Genomic DNA, 13,750 nt, shown 5'->3' on the forward strand with positions numbered 1-13,750 from the left:
CCTGGTTATTGACTATTAATTGAATTAAAATGAATTATACTAGAGTTGAAACAATTAAAACTTTGGTTTAATTTTTTAAACACCCTCAAATACCTTAGAAAGAGTTAACCAATATGATGATCTCTAGCTGTATTTTGAGTTAGTACTCAGAATTCTGGAATTTCAAGATAATTGTAGGTTCCAGTTTCTTAGTTTTTCTGTAAAGCTGTTAGTTTCCTGGTGACTCTTGGTGTCTTGGTGACATAGGAATGAACAGTAGGCAGTCATCTGGTCTATAAAAATATGGATGAAATAACAATGGATAGATCAAAAGATTTGGCTGAATAAATTTTATCTTATCGGCAGACTCCATGCAAAAGCAAACTTATATGGTTTTTGTTGAGCAAAGGACCTGCAGCAGATAGGGAGGAAAGTGGTATATTTTATCTGCATACATTTCCCCAATCTTGGTTTCTTAATTACTGGTTTTTGCTCAGGAGGAATTGGGGGAAATGCTCTTCTATTTTATTCCTGCCTATTTCAGGCAGCTCCAAAGACCCATGGAAAGAACTGAGTTGAGGGGAAAACAATTATTTCTCACCAGTACAGAAGTATAGACAATTCTATGAGGAAGACTCTCATAGTTATTGAAGCCCAAAGAACAACTGGGAAAAAAAACCACTTAAGTTCTATAATCAAAGAGGCAAAGAGAAACTCTGCAATAGACATAGGAAGACATAAGTTGGAAAAATAGCTGGGACTTAAACCCTGGAGTCTCTTTTACTCTTTATCTACTTTACTCACCCTGAGTAGCTGAGAGGACTTCATTTTTATTCCTCAATACTTTTCAACAGTTGAATGAGACTGAAAAATAGGATGATTATTCTTATAGAATAAAGAGATAGATAAAAAGGATTAGGAGGTAGTGGCTTACAGGTGATTATTAGATTGGTAAGGAAGACTTGGTTTTAAGTCCAATACTAGTTGAGTGACCCTGAGCAAGTCACTGGACTTGGACCCTCAGAAAATTCTGTAAGATCCAAATGGTCAGAAAAGGAGCTAATTGGCATTTATAGAGTTCAGACTTTGCACCTGGGAGTCTGGGAAGTGTTGAATTTTAATGTGATTCCACCTAGGGATGGGCCACTCTACCACTTCTCAGTCATTTCAAAACAATACTACTCTCCCTCTTTACAAGTATTTGTGCCCTACTCTTTGTGATCCTTTTAGGAATTTTCTTAGCAAAAATAATGGTGTCGTATACCATTTCTTTCTCTAGCTCATTTTACAGATGAAGAAACTAAAGCAAATGGTTAAATGACTTGCCAAGGATCATACAGCTAGTAAGAGTCTGAGGTCCAATTGGAACTCAGGTCTTTCTGGCGCCAGACCTGGTGTGCTCTATACTCTATACCACCCAATTGCCTCCACTTTAGTTTCCCTTTATGTGTTTTCTTCATTTATTAAAATGTAAGCCCCTTAGAAGCAAAGAACTAGCTTGCTTGCTTATACCTGGCAAACTGTAAGTAGTTTTCAGTAATTTATTAAGAGTCCTTAGATAACTTTCTAAGACTATAAATTACAAAGGGATTGCTTATAAGATAATAGAACCAACAGAAACATGAAAATATTTGTTCCATTTCACATAATCTTGTAATCCTTCTTCCTGCTTCATAATAAACTCTCAGAGATGGAAAAGATTTCAGCTTTCCGAAATGTCCAAAAAGTCATCCAGTAAATCTCGGAATTACCCCAGTAATTTTAGTTCAGGCTATCAAGGCGGTATGAATAGAATTCAACTGCAACCTCGAACACATCAATTACATGATGCTGGCTAAGTCACTTAATCTTATTCACCTCAGTTTCATCATCTGTAATATGAACTGAAGAAGGAAATGGCAAAGCACTTCAGCAGCTTTACCAAGAACATCCCCCAAAAGAGTGACAAAGAGTCTACTTTTTAGGAAGTTCCATCTCATACTGAGCCAAAATTTGCCTCCCAAGAACTTAGTGGCTCAGAGATTGAAGAATTTAGCATGGGAAGGGTTCTTTACTCATCATCTTCCCAGCCTCCTTCATTTTCTAAATGGAGATTCTTGTGCTCAAAGAGATAAGTGCCTTAACAGAGGTCATACAGGTAGAGCTCGGTCTTCAAGCCGCATTTCAAATTCTTAAAGATGATCATCACGACCACCTACCACTCTCAGATTACATCAAGTCGCTGCTCTTTCCAGCAGCCCGTTAAAGACCCAAAGGCAGCTAACACACAAAGCTTCAGCCCAAATGGGCGTTTAATACTCTTTTGAATTTGATTAAATTGAAGTGAAATACTGTCCACTTCCCCTAGGAATTGATCTTGAAATGTTCAAGGTTTCAAATTCCAGTTCTGACTGGTCAAATACTTTCCTACAGAGTATGCCTTTCACGATAGAATACGATACTCTAGATGGGACGGACCACAGCAAAGGGACTATTAGCTTCTTCATTATGGACACTTCTTTTAATAATAAAGCACAGGCAAATGGTCTTGTTTCCAACAGCCTAAGGCTTCTTCATTTCTTCACTTACTTTGGATAAACTCTGAAGTTTCATGACCCAGACTCAAGGATCCCCTTCCACAGGTGTATACCTGCCCACTGACACTCTAGCACACTGCCCCCTTGTGGATTGTTGGGTCACTTCATTCCTGTGGTGCTTTCTGCTGGTAAGAACACATGTGCTGTCCAGGGTCCCTTCCATCACAGGCTACGGTTATGAGAGGTCGGTATGCTTATCAAACATGCTGATGACAACGGGGCTAGGAGAGGATAGCTAATATTCTTATTAAATCAACAAATATTTAGTAAATAAACCAGGCACTAGGTACTTAGCTAGAGACTGGGAGTTCTAAAGATAAACATGAAGCAGTTTGTGCCCTCAAAATAACCAAATGCTATGTTAGATAATAAAGTCAAGATCCAAAGAGATTTTGATTGGCTTTAGACTGTTGGTGAGATATCGATAAGACAAAATCTATAGGGATAAATATGGAAATCTTATACTTGGATTAAAAAAATTACCTTCATACTAGAATATGGGGTATGACTAGATAGGAATTCATCTGAAAAGATCTGGAGATTTAAATGACTTCAAGCTCACTGAGTCAACAAGAGAACAAAGAAATCAAAAAAAAACCTAAGAGAAAGAAAGCTACCTTAAATTATTTAATCTCAAAAGATCCATTATCCAAGATGGAAGGAGGTGATAGTCCCATGCTGCTCTGCTCTTGTCAAACCCCTTTGGAGGTGTTGAAATCAGTCCTAGATACTATATTAGAAAGCAGGATGACTAGCCAGACAAGATCTGGAGAGTGAATAAGAGTCTTGGAATCACAAATTATAAAGATTGTTAGAAGGAACTGGGGATCTTTAGCCTGGAGAAGAGAAGGCCTATGGAAATATAATTTCCTTCAAGTACAAGCTAAAAGGTTCTAGTAATTAAAACTATTCAGGAATGGAAGGGATGGGATTCTTTTCATGATCTCCAGACTGGATGACACACTACCAGTTTGCTACTGTGTAAAGGGAATTCTCCTTCAGGTCTGAGATGCACTGAAAGACTTCTGAGGTCCCTTTTAAGCCTGAAAACCCATGACATTATAATGTTTAAGATGACCACATTAGATATTAAACATTAAATCTGATTTCAGAATCTGCCACAAATAACATGGCAACCTGTAGATGAGATCTTAATTACCCAATGTTAACTACCAGGCAGAATTGGAGCCCACAGCAGGAGGGAAAAAACGATTCTCTTCACCCTCAAATATCAGTTATTCAGTCTTTTATTTACTGCTCTGACAACCTCAGGTGTTTGTAAAAACCTGCATGAGAAGGACTTAATGAAGGCTTCAGTCTCTTTTGCTGTCTGTCTCTCCTCATCTTCATCCCTCCAGCTAAAGCATAATTTTGACCTCACAAAGGTCTTTTTAGTCTTGTCTAAATTGTTCTATTCTGTGCCCACTCTTATCACCCAATCTGTTTTTCAAATGTCAATTTCTAAAACTTGGCCACAAACATTTAAGTCAGGTCCTTCTCTTGGGATTCAGTTTTCTACTTTTTTTTTTGAGATGATATCCAAGAGCTCTGAGGATAATATACATTGTTCTAGTTGAGGAAAAAGAGCTTATCCCGGAATCCCAAACTTGGAAGGACCTTGAGGACAACTCAGAATATATACAATAATACAATCCTTACCTGAACAGAATAGCCCACAACAACACAGATTTAGAGTTAGAAAGGAATGCAGAACATCTTGGATAAGCATTTCATCTTACAGTTTAAACTGAGACTTAAAGAGGAAAATTCAATGGCTCACTCAAGGTCACATAGGTAGAAAGTAACAGAAGTGAAATCTGAACTCAGATCCAATAGCTCAAACTGTTAAGAAGTGGTTTTTAATTTAAAAATTTTAATTAAAATTGTTTTAAAAATTTTCCCCCATGCATACGAATACCATGGAATATTATTATTCTTTAAGAAACCATAAATGGTTGGACTCTAGGGAAGCATGGAATGAGATACAGGATCTGATGCTGAGCGAAGGGAGTAGAACCAAGAGAACAATGTACACATCAACAACCACACTGTGAGATGAACAACTTTGATGGAAGCAGCTCCTTTCAGTAGTTCAGAGAGCTATGGACAATGTTATCCCCATGTAGAGGAAGAAAACAAAACACACACACCTAAAATAACCCAATCCTTCAGAATCTGATGAACATATTATATAAATTTTCTCATGTATCTCTTTCCCTTAATCCTAATTTCTCATACTGAAAATAACTAATCTGTAAACATGCTTATCAAAAAATGGGTATGTACAATGCTAACCTGACTATTCACAGCTGAGGGGAGTGGGAGTGGGAGGGGAGGGTGGAAGGAAATTTTGTGACTTAAAAATATACATGTGAATATGGAAGAAAATAAATAAATAAAAATAAAATTTCCCCCATGAATTAGATCTTTGCAGCTACTCTCATCATTGGTTTGTACAAACTGAATGAATTTTGTAACTGAATAGAAGTAATTACAACTCTGCAAAGCCTCTGACTTCATTACAAAGATCAATGATTGGCAAATAAAAATATTTTAATCTTGGCTCAATATTGTACAATTCAGTTTTAAGGACCTCAATAAAAGGGAAAACAAGACTGGGGAGCCAAGGTTAAATGTTCAATAGATTGATGTAAGAAACCTTTGCTCCCTACTCTCCTTCCTCAGCCCACCCCATGCTGTACCTTTTCTATTGTGAGATAGACCACCAGATCTGTTCTTCCCAACTAAAGACTGTTGGCCTGGGCCTTTCCAATGACCCTGCTGCTGCACCTTCATATTCCCTTGGCCTCACCAGTCACTGGACTTCCCTGGATGGGCCATCTCTCCCAAATAAGAACAAGAGTTCTCTAAGAACAAGGCCTGGACTTAGTGTCACTTTAGGTTCTGCATGATTGGAGCAAGCATTAAGCATAATTCTTGGAACACTGACTCACAAAATGCTTCTCCATTGCATTCCATCCCATTCTGGATTGTAATGAAAGGGAGACAGATTCATTTAGATCTTCAGTTATGATGGCAAGTGATGATCGATACAAAGAGGAGATACTTGAGATAAAAGAAAGAGTTTCAATGAAGTATCAAAAGATAAAGATGAAGAAAAGATCATAGGGGAAACAAGCCATTGATCTGAAATGTATGTTTTCAAGAGATGAGAGAATTCTAGTTAGGGGCTAGATTGGAGAGGGTTGCCAATAGGTCACAGGTCAGAGGTCAAGCTGGAAGAACTTCAGAGAATATCCAGTCCAAATCCTCATTTTACAGATGAGGAAACTAAGGACCAGGGAGAAAAATAAACTACCCAGAAATTCAAGTAGTAAGCATCAGGGGAGGGATTTGATTACCTGGCTGGTGCTCTTTTTCTCTCTCTCCTGTCTATCTCTGTCTTTCTGTCATTCTCCCTCTCTCATTCTTTCTCTCTCTCTTGTTCTCTGTCTTTTTGCCCATCATACACTAAATATACATAGAACCCAAATTTATAAAGAACAGGTTAGTTGAAATATAAAAAAATGAACATTTGGAACTAAGCATTCCACCCTAGGAGTCCAAGAATCTCAGGAGTTAGCATTAGTGATCATCCAGTTATGTTTCACATTTTAAAGGGGCAGAAACTGAAGCCTGGAGAAAAAAAGTAACCAGTCCAGCTAAACAATTCCACATTACTCCCCCCCCGCCAAAATACCCTCTATGTTAATTGAACTACTTGCTGTTCCTCTTCTCCATCTTCCAGTTCCCCCAACTCACTTCTGCCTCCCAGACATTGCTTCTAGGTCTTCAGATCGACTATGACATCTTATGCATGAGGCCCTTCCTAATCCACCTAACTGTTCATATCCCATCTCCCCCAAACTGGGTTTAGAATATATGCCGAATTTACTTATCTGTATACATGTTATTTCTCTCTAGTAGAATAAAAGTTTCTAGATGGCAAATTTTATTTTCCCTTCTTTTCTTCCTTCCCCCCCTTTCCCCCCTCCATTCCTTCCTTTCCTTCTTCCTTTCTTTTTTATGTAGATTGCCTGCCCACATAGTACAAATTTGTACTTGCTCCATGTTTCTGAATGAATAAAACATCCAAGTTCATCTAAGTTTTAAGTATAAAAAACTCAAATTCAAAAAAAGTCCAATGCTCTTTCCATTATTCTAAGTTAATATTAACCTAGAAATTATACATATATGTTTGTGTATGTGTGTGTGTGTGTGTGTGTGTGTGTGTATAGATGAGACAAGCTTAGAAAATTCCTACCTGGGAAGTAAATCTATAGAACACTGGAAAGTTGGGTCTCGGAGATGGTCTCTGGTGATATTGGCTAGACTCTTTTCTGTAGCCTCAGAGAGCCCCCTTGTGAAAAGGAGGTTCCGTTCCAACAATCATCAAATGATCAAGTTTAAACATTTACCAGTTATGTAACGTGCCCATTAGAATGAGGCAATTCTATGTCATTGACACAATCAAAGGATCAGTCATCTCCTGATTGCCTAGTCAAGTGAGGGGGACAACTGTGAGTGAGAAAGTGTCTGTGGATAAGAGGTCAAAGTAGAGCCTCAGATTTTTTCAGCAGATTAAAAGGATGAAGTGTTCTCAAGATGGAAAATATAAAGGGGGAAGTCACATTTCCATCTGCAAGTTAAGGGGAAACATTATCTGGGAAGGCAGAGAGAGAGAGAGAGAGAGAGAGAGAGAGAGAGAGAGAGAGAGAGAGAGAGAAAGAGAGAATGTGTGTATGTTTAAATAAAGGTTAGCTACAGAAAGAGAACTCAGAGATTAAACTTTAACATTCAAGATTGTTTTTTGTTGTTATTGTTACAATGTGAAGGGCAATTAGATAGCACTACACAGAAAGTGCCAGGTCTGGAGTTAGGAAGACTCATCTTCCTGAGTTCAAATTTGGTTTCAGACATTTACTAGTTGTGTGACCCTGGGCAAGTCATTTCATCTTGTTTGACTCAGTTTCCTCATCTGTAAAATGAGCTGGAGGAGGAAATGACAAATCACTCCAGTACCTTTGCCAAGAAAGCCCCAATGGGGTCATGGAGGAATCCACAGATTGTAAAGACTCAACAACAACAAAAACAGAAAAGCAGGTACCTCCATGTTTTCTTTCACTGTTCATTAGCATAAAAATAGCTTGATAGCTATTTTTTGATTCATCGATATGATAAGAGTACTTTTAAATCTTGCAAGTGTTTTATTTATGCTCTTTCATTAGAGTCTCAAAACAACCCTATGAGGTAGACAACACCTTCATCTTCAATTTACAGATGAAGAAACTGGGGCTAGAGATGTTAACTTGCTGAGGGTTACAAAGCGAGCAAATATATCTGAAGGAAGATCTGAACTCCATCCTCCTTACCCTAAGTCCAGTACTCTAACCAGGAAGTCTTTGATAGTAAAAACAAAACAACAAAAACAAACAATTTGGGCCTGATTCCTCTTGAAGCAGGGTTGCCTCTCTTCTGGATCAGCCCTCACCCTCTTGTCTATCAATGTCATCTTCCATTTTCCAGAAACGTCCATGCCTCTTGTTCCTATACCAGCCAATCTCCTGCATCTCCCCACCAAGGATTTGGGAGCTGGAAAATCCATCAGAAGCTTCATAAATGCCTCCTATGTGCAAGTCATTCTGTAAGGAACCAGGACCCTGACTGTTCTCTGGGAATTTCTTGTGCTAGTAGGAAACTTCAGATTCCAAATTAGAACCTAAGTGAATCTCATTTTTTGAGATGATCCCTCTGGGTGTCCTTCCTATCAGTTTTAGAAAGTTAATTTTAAATGAAAAGTTTCAAGCTTGCAGTGTTCAAAGGCCTACATTTAGTAAACTTTATGATACCTGTATAGAATCTGGGTTCCTTGCCCAACCTTACATTTATAATGATCTCTAGTTAACCCCTGGCCCCTATGTGACACAAGCAAAAGATAGTTACTAGAAAAGGCTGGTTAATGAAAAAGCAGATTAAACTATACTGTCTGTGGAAGTTGGGGAAGTCTTGAGACTTCCTTTCTCTGAAACAGTTGACTACAAAACTAATGACTCTTTTCACTCACTAAATCCCTTCTCCTTCCCAGACATTCTTGGCTTACTGCTCAGGCCTCCCCTTGGTCCTTTCTTGACCCAATCTTTTGAATTCACTAAGAATCTCATCACAGTTCTGATAGAGCTATTTTTCTTTATACAATTTTTCTGAGCATGATCTGGTTTTGATTCAAGGAGATTTACATGCCCTAGTTACATTTAGTTTTGATAGATTCAGTCCAAAAGGTTTCTCCCCTACTTAAGGTATAAGATAGTAAAATTTTAAAACCTTAGAAGACATTCATTTGTATTTGAACCTTCTACAGCCTGACTCTACAGTAAGCTACTTGAAGACAGGAAGCATTCTCATCTCTGCATAGCCCAGAAGCATTTGCTAAATATTTATTGAATGAATGTTTTAATAATTGGAGAAGATGAGGTAGAAGGCTTTTCCCCTGCACTAGGGATTTTCTTTGTGAATTTAGATCAATGGATTATTTTTAGCTTTGTTTTTTAATAAATGATTGTTAAACTGCATTTGCCATAATAAGTGGGTTGAGCATGTCTTTCATTTTTTCTAAGTTTGGAAATAATTTTATTTTATTCTCTTTAACCAACGAATGTTGAATAATCATGAACGATTTGAATTGAAACTACATATGCAGTCAGACCCAAACACAAAAGGATCATACTAATTAAAATTGAGCAATAAAACCCATAAGATTTATGGGGGAAATGGGGTTAGGAGTACAATGCTCCAAAATTCCCTCAGTGAAACATAAAAAAGATAGCAACCTAATTAAAACAGAAGCACAATTTTATGCATGTTAAATAGTTAGGAAATAAAGTCTACAATTAAGACTGCTGATCAGCTAACACCCTGGTTCTCATGAGCTAGGTTGGAGGGTAGAGACTCAATGGCCTTAATGTCCCAGAAGAAAGTAGGGAAGGAGATAAGCTGAATTCAACCCTTCTCTGACTACAGCTCCGACTGTGTCAGACAATAAACAATAAATATGGCATTTTCCCCTGTGTTCTCTATGTTGTTTTTCTCAAAAAAAGTACTAATCAAACTGAAAATTGGAGTTGAGTTATGCTCGAAATGATTTCTAATGAATCAGTTGCATTTGTGTTTTGGAAATAAAAGTTATGGTAGGAGAGCATACACATTCATAGAAGAAAAAGTAAAGGATTATATATATTATATAAGCAGAAATATATATTTATACATGGATATACAGAAAACTTCTAAACTTGATCCTTTGTACCATTTTTCTTTCTACACTTACTCCTTTGGGAATCTCATTCATCATTACCATGGCTTCAACAACTACATCTGTGTATACAACTCCCATACTTGTCTCAGATTCTGACCTTCAGACCCTCAGATCTCACCTCCCATAGTCCCATTAGCTGCCTCAGATCCTCAGTAGAACTCCTTCATAGGTTTCCCCCTGAAATCTTCTGCAGCTGTGGTTCATGGTGCTACTCTTGACTCAGTCTCTCAAGTTGAAACCTGGAGTTTCTGGGCTTGCTCATGCTTTCATTCTTTCTCATATCTAATCAGCAGCCAAGTAAATTTCTATTTGCACCATTTCTTCCAACAAATCACACTATGATTTTATCCCCCCCCCTTCTAGTATAGTCTTAATTTTGTTGTGAGCATATACTTTATCACAGATCTGGCCATTCAATTCAATTTGATAATCATTTATTAAAAACTCACATTATCCTTTTTCAGAAGTCTTCGTTGGCTCTCTCTGATCCCCTGTATAAAGAAATAACTTCTCTTCTTGACATTCAAGGCCTTCCATGAAGCAATTGGTGGTGCTATAGTATAGCAACCCTGGGACTGGAGTCAGGAAGATCTGAGATCAAATCCCGCCTTAGACACTTCCTAGGTGGATTGTTTTGGGTCAGTCTCAGTTACCTCAATTTCAAAATGAGGATAATAATATCATCTTCCTCCCAGGGCTGTCATGAGGATCAAATAAAAGAATATTTGTAAAGTGCTCTAGAAATGCCAGTTCTTCATGTTGTTATTCCACACACCTGGTTCCATTCTACATTTCCAGCTTCCTGATCTTATGCTCCAACTAGGGTTGGTCCCTTTTTGTCCACTGATGCCTGCTGAGCTCTCATACCTCACTGACTTCCTTCAGCCTGGACCTTATTTCTAGAATGTCTCTTCTGGCTCTCTCTTTTCTACTTCTATCCATTACTCCTATTCCTACCCTGTGGGGCCACTCCTCAGTGCACTGTATACTCTACTCTCTACCCATCATATTGGGTCAAAGAGGCAACAACTCCTCTAATACCACCCATGACCAAAGTCCTCTTGAGTGCTAAGCCAATTCTCCTCCTATATTACTACAAGACATCTAAAAGAGGTCATAATTTTAACTTAGGAAGAATATCCGGGAATCACTTTGGAATAATAGAAATGGCACCATCTTTCAAAGGCAGTATTCACAATCTGAAGAAAGCTAGGTGCAATAGAGTGCTGTACCTAGAGGCAGAAAGCTTGGCAAGTCATTTGACCTGTTTACCTCGGTTTCCTCAACTAGAAAATGAGCTGGAGAAGGAAATGACAAAATACTCCAGTATCTCTGCCAAGAAAACCCCAAATGGGGTCACAAAGGATTGGACACAACTGAAATGACTGAACAGAAACAACAATAATTATTCATATTCTTCTGAGTGGGAAGAATTATTCTAAACTCTCTTTGATCCATTCATTGACCTTATCGATCTATTCCACAGGCTATGTGGCATGTGAGGAGAGCTCACATTGACATAAACACAGCTGTTGTTATTGAAATTAAAATCAGAATTCATTTGATTTTCTCAGAACCATAATCAGAATCATCAACTCACAACATGAAGGGAGCTTATTGGTCATGTAGTCCAACTTCTGAATTTTGCAAAGGAGGAAACAGAAACCTAGAAAGAAGGAAAGGGACTTGACCAAGGGCATACAATTAGCAAGCAACAGAGACCAAATCCATCCTCAGATATTCTGGCTCTGATTCTGCTCCTCTTTCTAATGCAATGGACATTCTTGGATCAGTGGCAAGAGAGTTGGGAGAGTCAGGGAAATGGAGGTCTAAATTTCATCTTGACCAAATGTAGAAAAGAGGAATAAAACAAACTGGAAAACTTATTATGGAGAGAAATAAGCTTTTAGCTCACTAGGTGTTGCAAACTTTCCAAATGGCCTTGAGCTTTAGTTTCAGGACATGTTTATCCAGAGGAAGGATGATGGAGCAAGACAGAGAGCTGAAGGTCTTCCAGCCTGATACTGTCTCCTTTAATAAGAAAGAAAATGGGGCCAGAGAGGCAAAACCATTTGCTTAAAGAGATGACAAATCCAGCATGAAATGGTGATGGGGCTGTACTCATGCCCTTGGACTTCAACTCTGGATTTTAAGAACATATCAGAAGAATGATCTAAAACCTACTCCCTGATTTCTGTCCTTATGTGGAACAGTTGGATGGTGGACTGGTTAGGATACTGGACTGGAGCAAGAAAGACCTAAGTGTGAATGCTGCCTGGGCAAGTCACTTAACCTAAGTTTGATCTGTTTCAGTTTTCTCACTTGTAAATAAAATAATAATAATAATAATATTAATAACTGAGGATAATTTACCTCCCAAGGCTCTAAATGGAGACAACATATATAAAGTGTTTTTCCAGCTTTCAAGCACTATGGAAATGCTAGCTGATATGATGTGGAAATAGTTCCCCTTGAAAGAGGCCCCTTTCCAAGAGCATTAAGAACTGGCTGCCAAATCTAACTCTTGGCTCTGGGTCTACAATGCCTGCTGTGACCTGAACCTGCTGAGGAAAGGCTAAAGTCATTCACTATTTCAAAATGGTCTGAGGACAGCCCCTTAATGGAAGGAGCTCCAGAAAGATCCAGGACACACCAATATGGCACAAGCGCTTCTATCTCAGTGGCTGATGGTACCTAATGAATGTGAACAAAAGATGCCAATGATGGCAGGCCCACAAGTTTTCATTATATAAGGGAAATAGAAAATAGAAATATGGGGAATCAAGAGATGGAAGGAGCTTCTGAGATCATCTCATGTAATTCACTTTACATGGGAGGGAATGTAGATTGATAGGACTTGAAATAGGAAAGGGTTTCCTTTGGGGTATGAGGTGACTAGTTAGCTATTGAGGCCCCTTTTAGAACTTCTAGTCTGTGATGTTCTAATAACTCCTGAACTGTCCTTCATAAACTGGTGGGGAAGACAAAGCCCAGTAAAACTGTAAAATCCAAATCAATATGCTTCCTTTAATTGTGATTTATGTCTCAATTGCTCTGGCAGGCATCCTTTTTGAGTTGGGTTGTGTGGTATAATAGGAAGGGCATTGAATTGATAGTGAAATCCTGGCTGTGATGGGGACCACTGTGTGACCTTAGATGAGTCCTTTCATTTCTATCAATATCCATCCCTCCATCCATCCAAATATTTATTTTAAGGTAGTATAATAAATAAAAGAGGGCAGAAGACCTAGGTTCAAATCCTCCTTCTGACAATTATAATCTATGTTAGGATGCTGAATTTGGTTTCAGAGGATTCAGATACAAATACTACTCTGTCATCTAATGTGTAACCTTGGGTCATCACCAGGTCATTAGTAGCGATTGCCTACTGACTGGGTACTGCAATAAAAAGTGAACCTGCCACTGTGAAAATGTGAGAGGAATGGGAACTTTCATTATGACATAGAGTAGCAAGACTTGTGATCATTTCAGCCTGTTCTTTTGTTTCTCAGCAGAAGATAATGAAGGAGAAAGGGATGGAGGCCCAGGTGCCTTCCTCAATGTAGCCGATGACAGACACACAGCACCAGAGGACAATTCCCAGGCTGGACACCCCAGCGCTGGAGTGAGGGCAGCAGCTGGTGAGAAGAGTGTTGGAAAACATTTCCCAGGGACAGAAATAAGGGGGGCAGGAGAGTTATCAGATGACAGAGGGTGAAAGGGGAAAGTGTTACTAATTTATACTTCTAGCATCAATGCAAGGGACAGGTGCTGCCAGAGTGGGGCCCAGGTTCACCCAGGGCTGACTCTGAGTGGCCAGAGATCAGGGAGGCTGTTCAAGCTGGATTCTGGCAATTCTCGAGGAAAGCAAGAATGGCACAGAGTT

The 13,750-nt window shown here is 38.7% G+C and overlaps 1 protein-coding gene across 10 annotated transcripts in view; it reads right to left on the bottom strand.

Annotated features, from left to right (window-relative positions):
- Window positions 1–13,750, bottom strand: part of RHOBTB1 (Rho related BTB domain containing 1) — a 177,566-nt gene that overhangs the window by 66,394 nt on the left and 97,422 nt on the right. For 4 of the 10 annotated variants that reach the window (XM_074232315.1, XM_074232328.1, XM_074232323.1 and 1 more), the window contains exon 2: window positions 94–272. The exons of 3 other annotated variants lie outside the window; for them this stretch is intronic. The gene's annotated coding sequence lies outside the window, so the exon portion shown is untranslated. Of the gene's footprint in view, window positions 1–93; window positions 273–783; window positions 844–6,819; window positions 8,937–13,750 lie in introns of those variants that run through there. 3 more of the 10 variants (XM_074232317.1, XM_074232320.1, XM_074232318.1) reach the window with 3 other exon arrangements.

This window comes from Macrotis lagotis, chromosome 4 (genome assembly GCF_037893015.1).
Source record: "Macrotis lagotis isolate mMagLag1 chromosome 4, bilby.v1.9.chrom.fasta, whole genome shotgun sequence".
In the NCBI taxonomy this organism is placed as follows: Eukaryota; Metazoa; Chordata; class Mammalia; order Peramelemorphia; family Peramelidae; genus Macrotis; species Macrotis lagotis.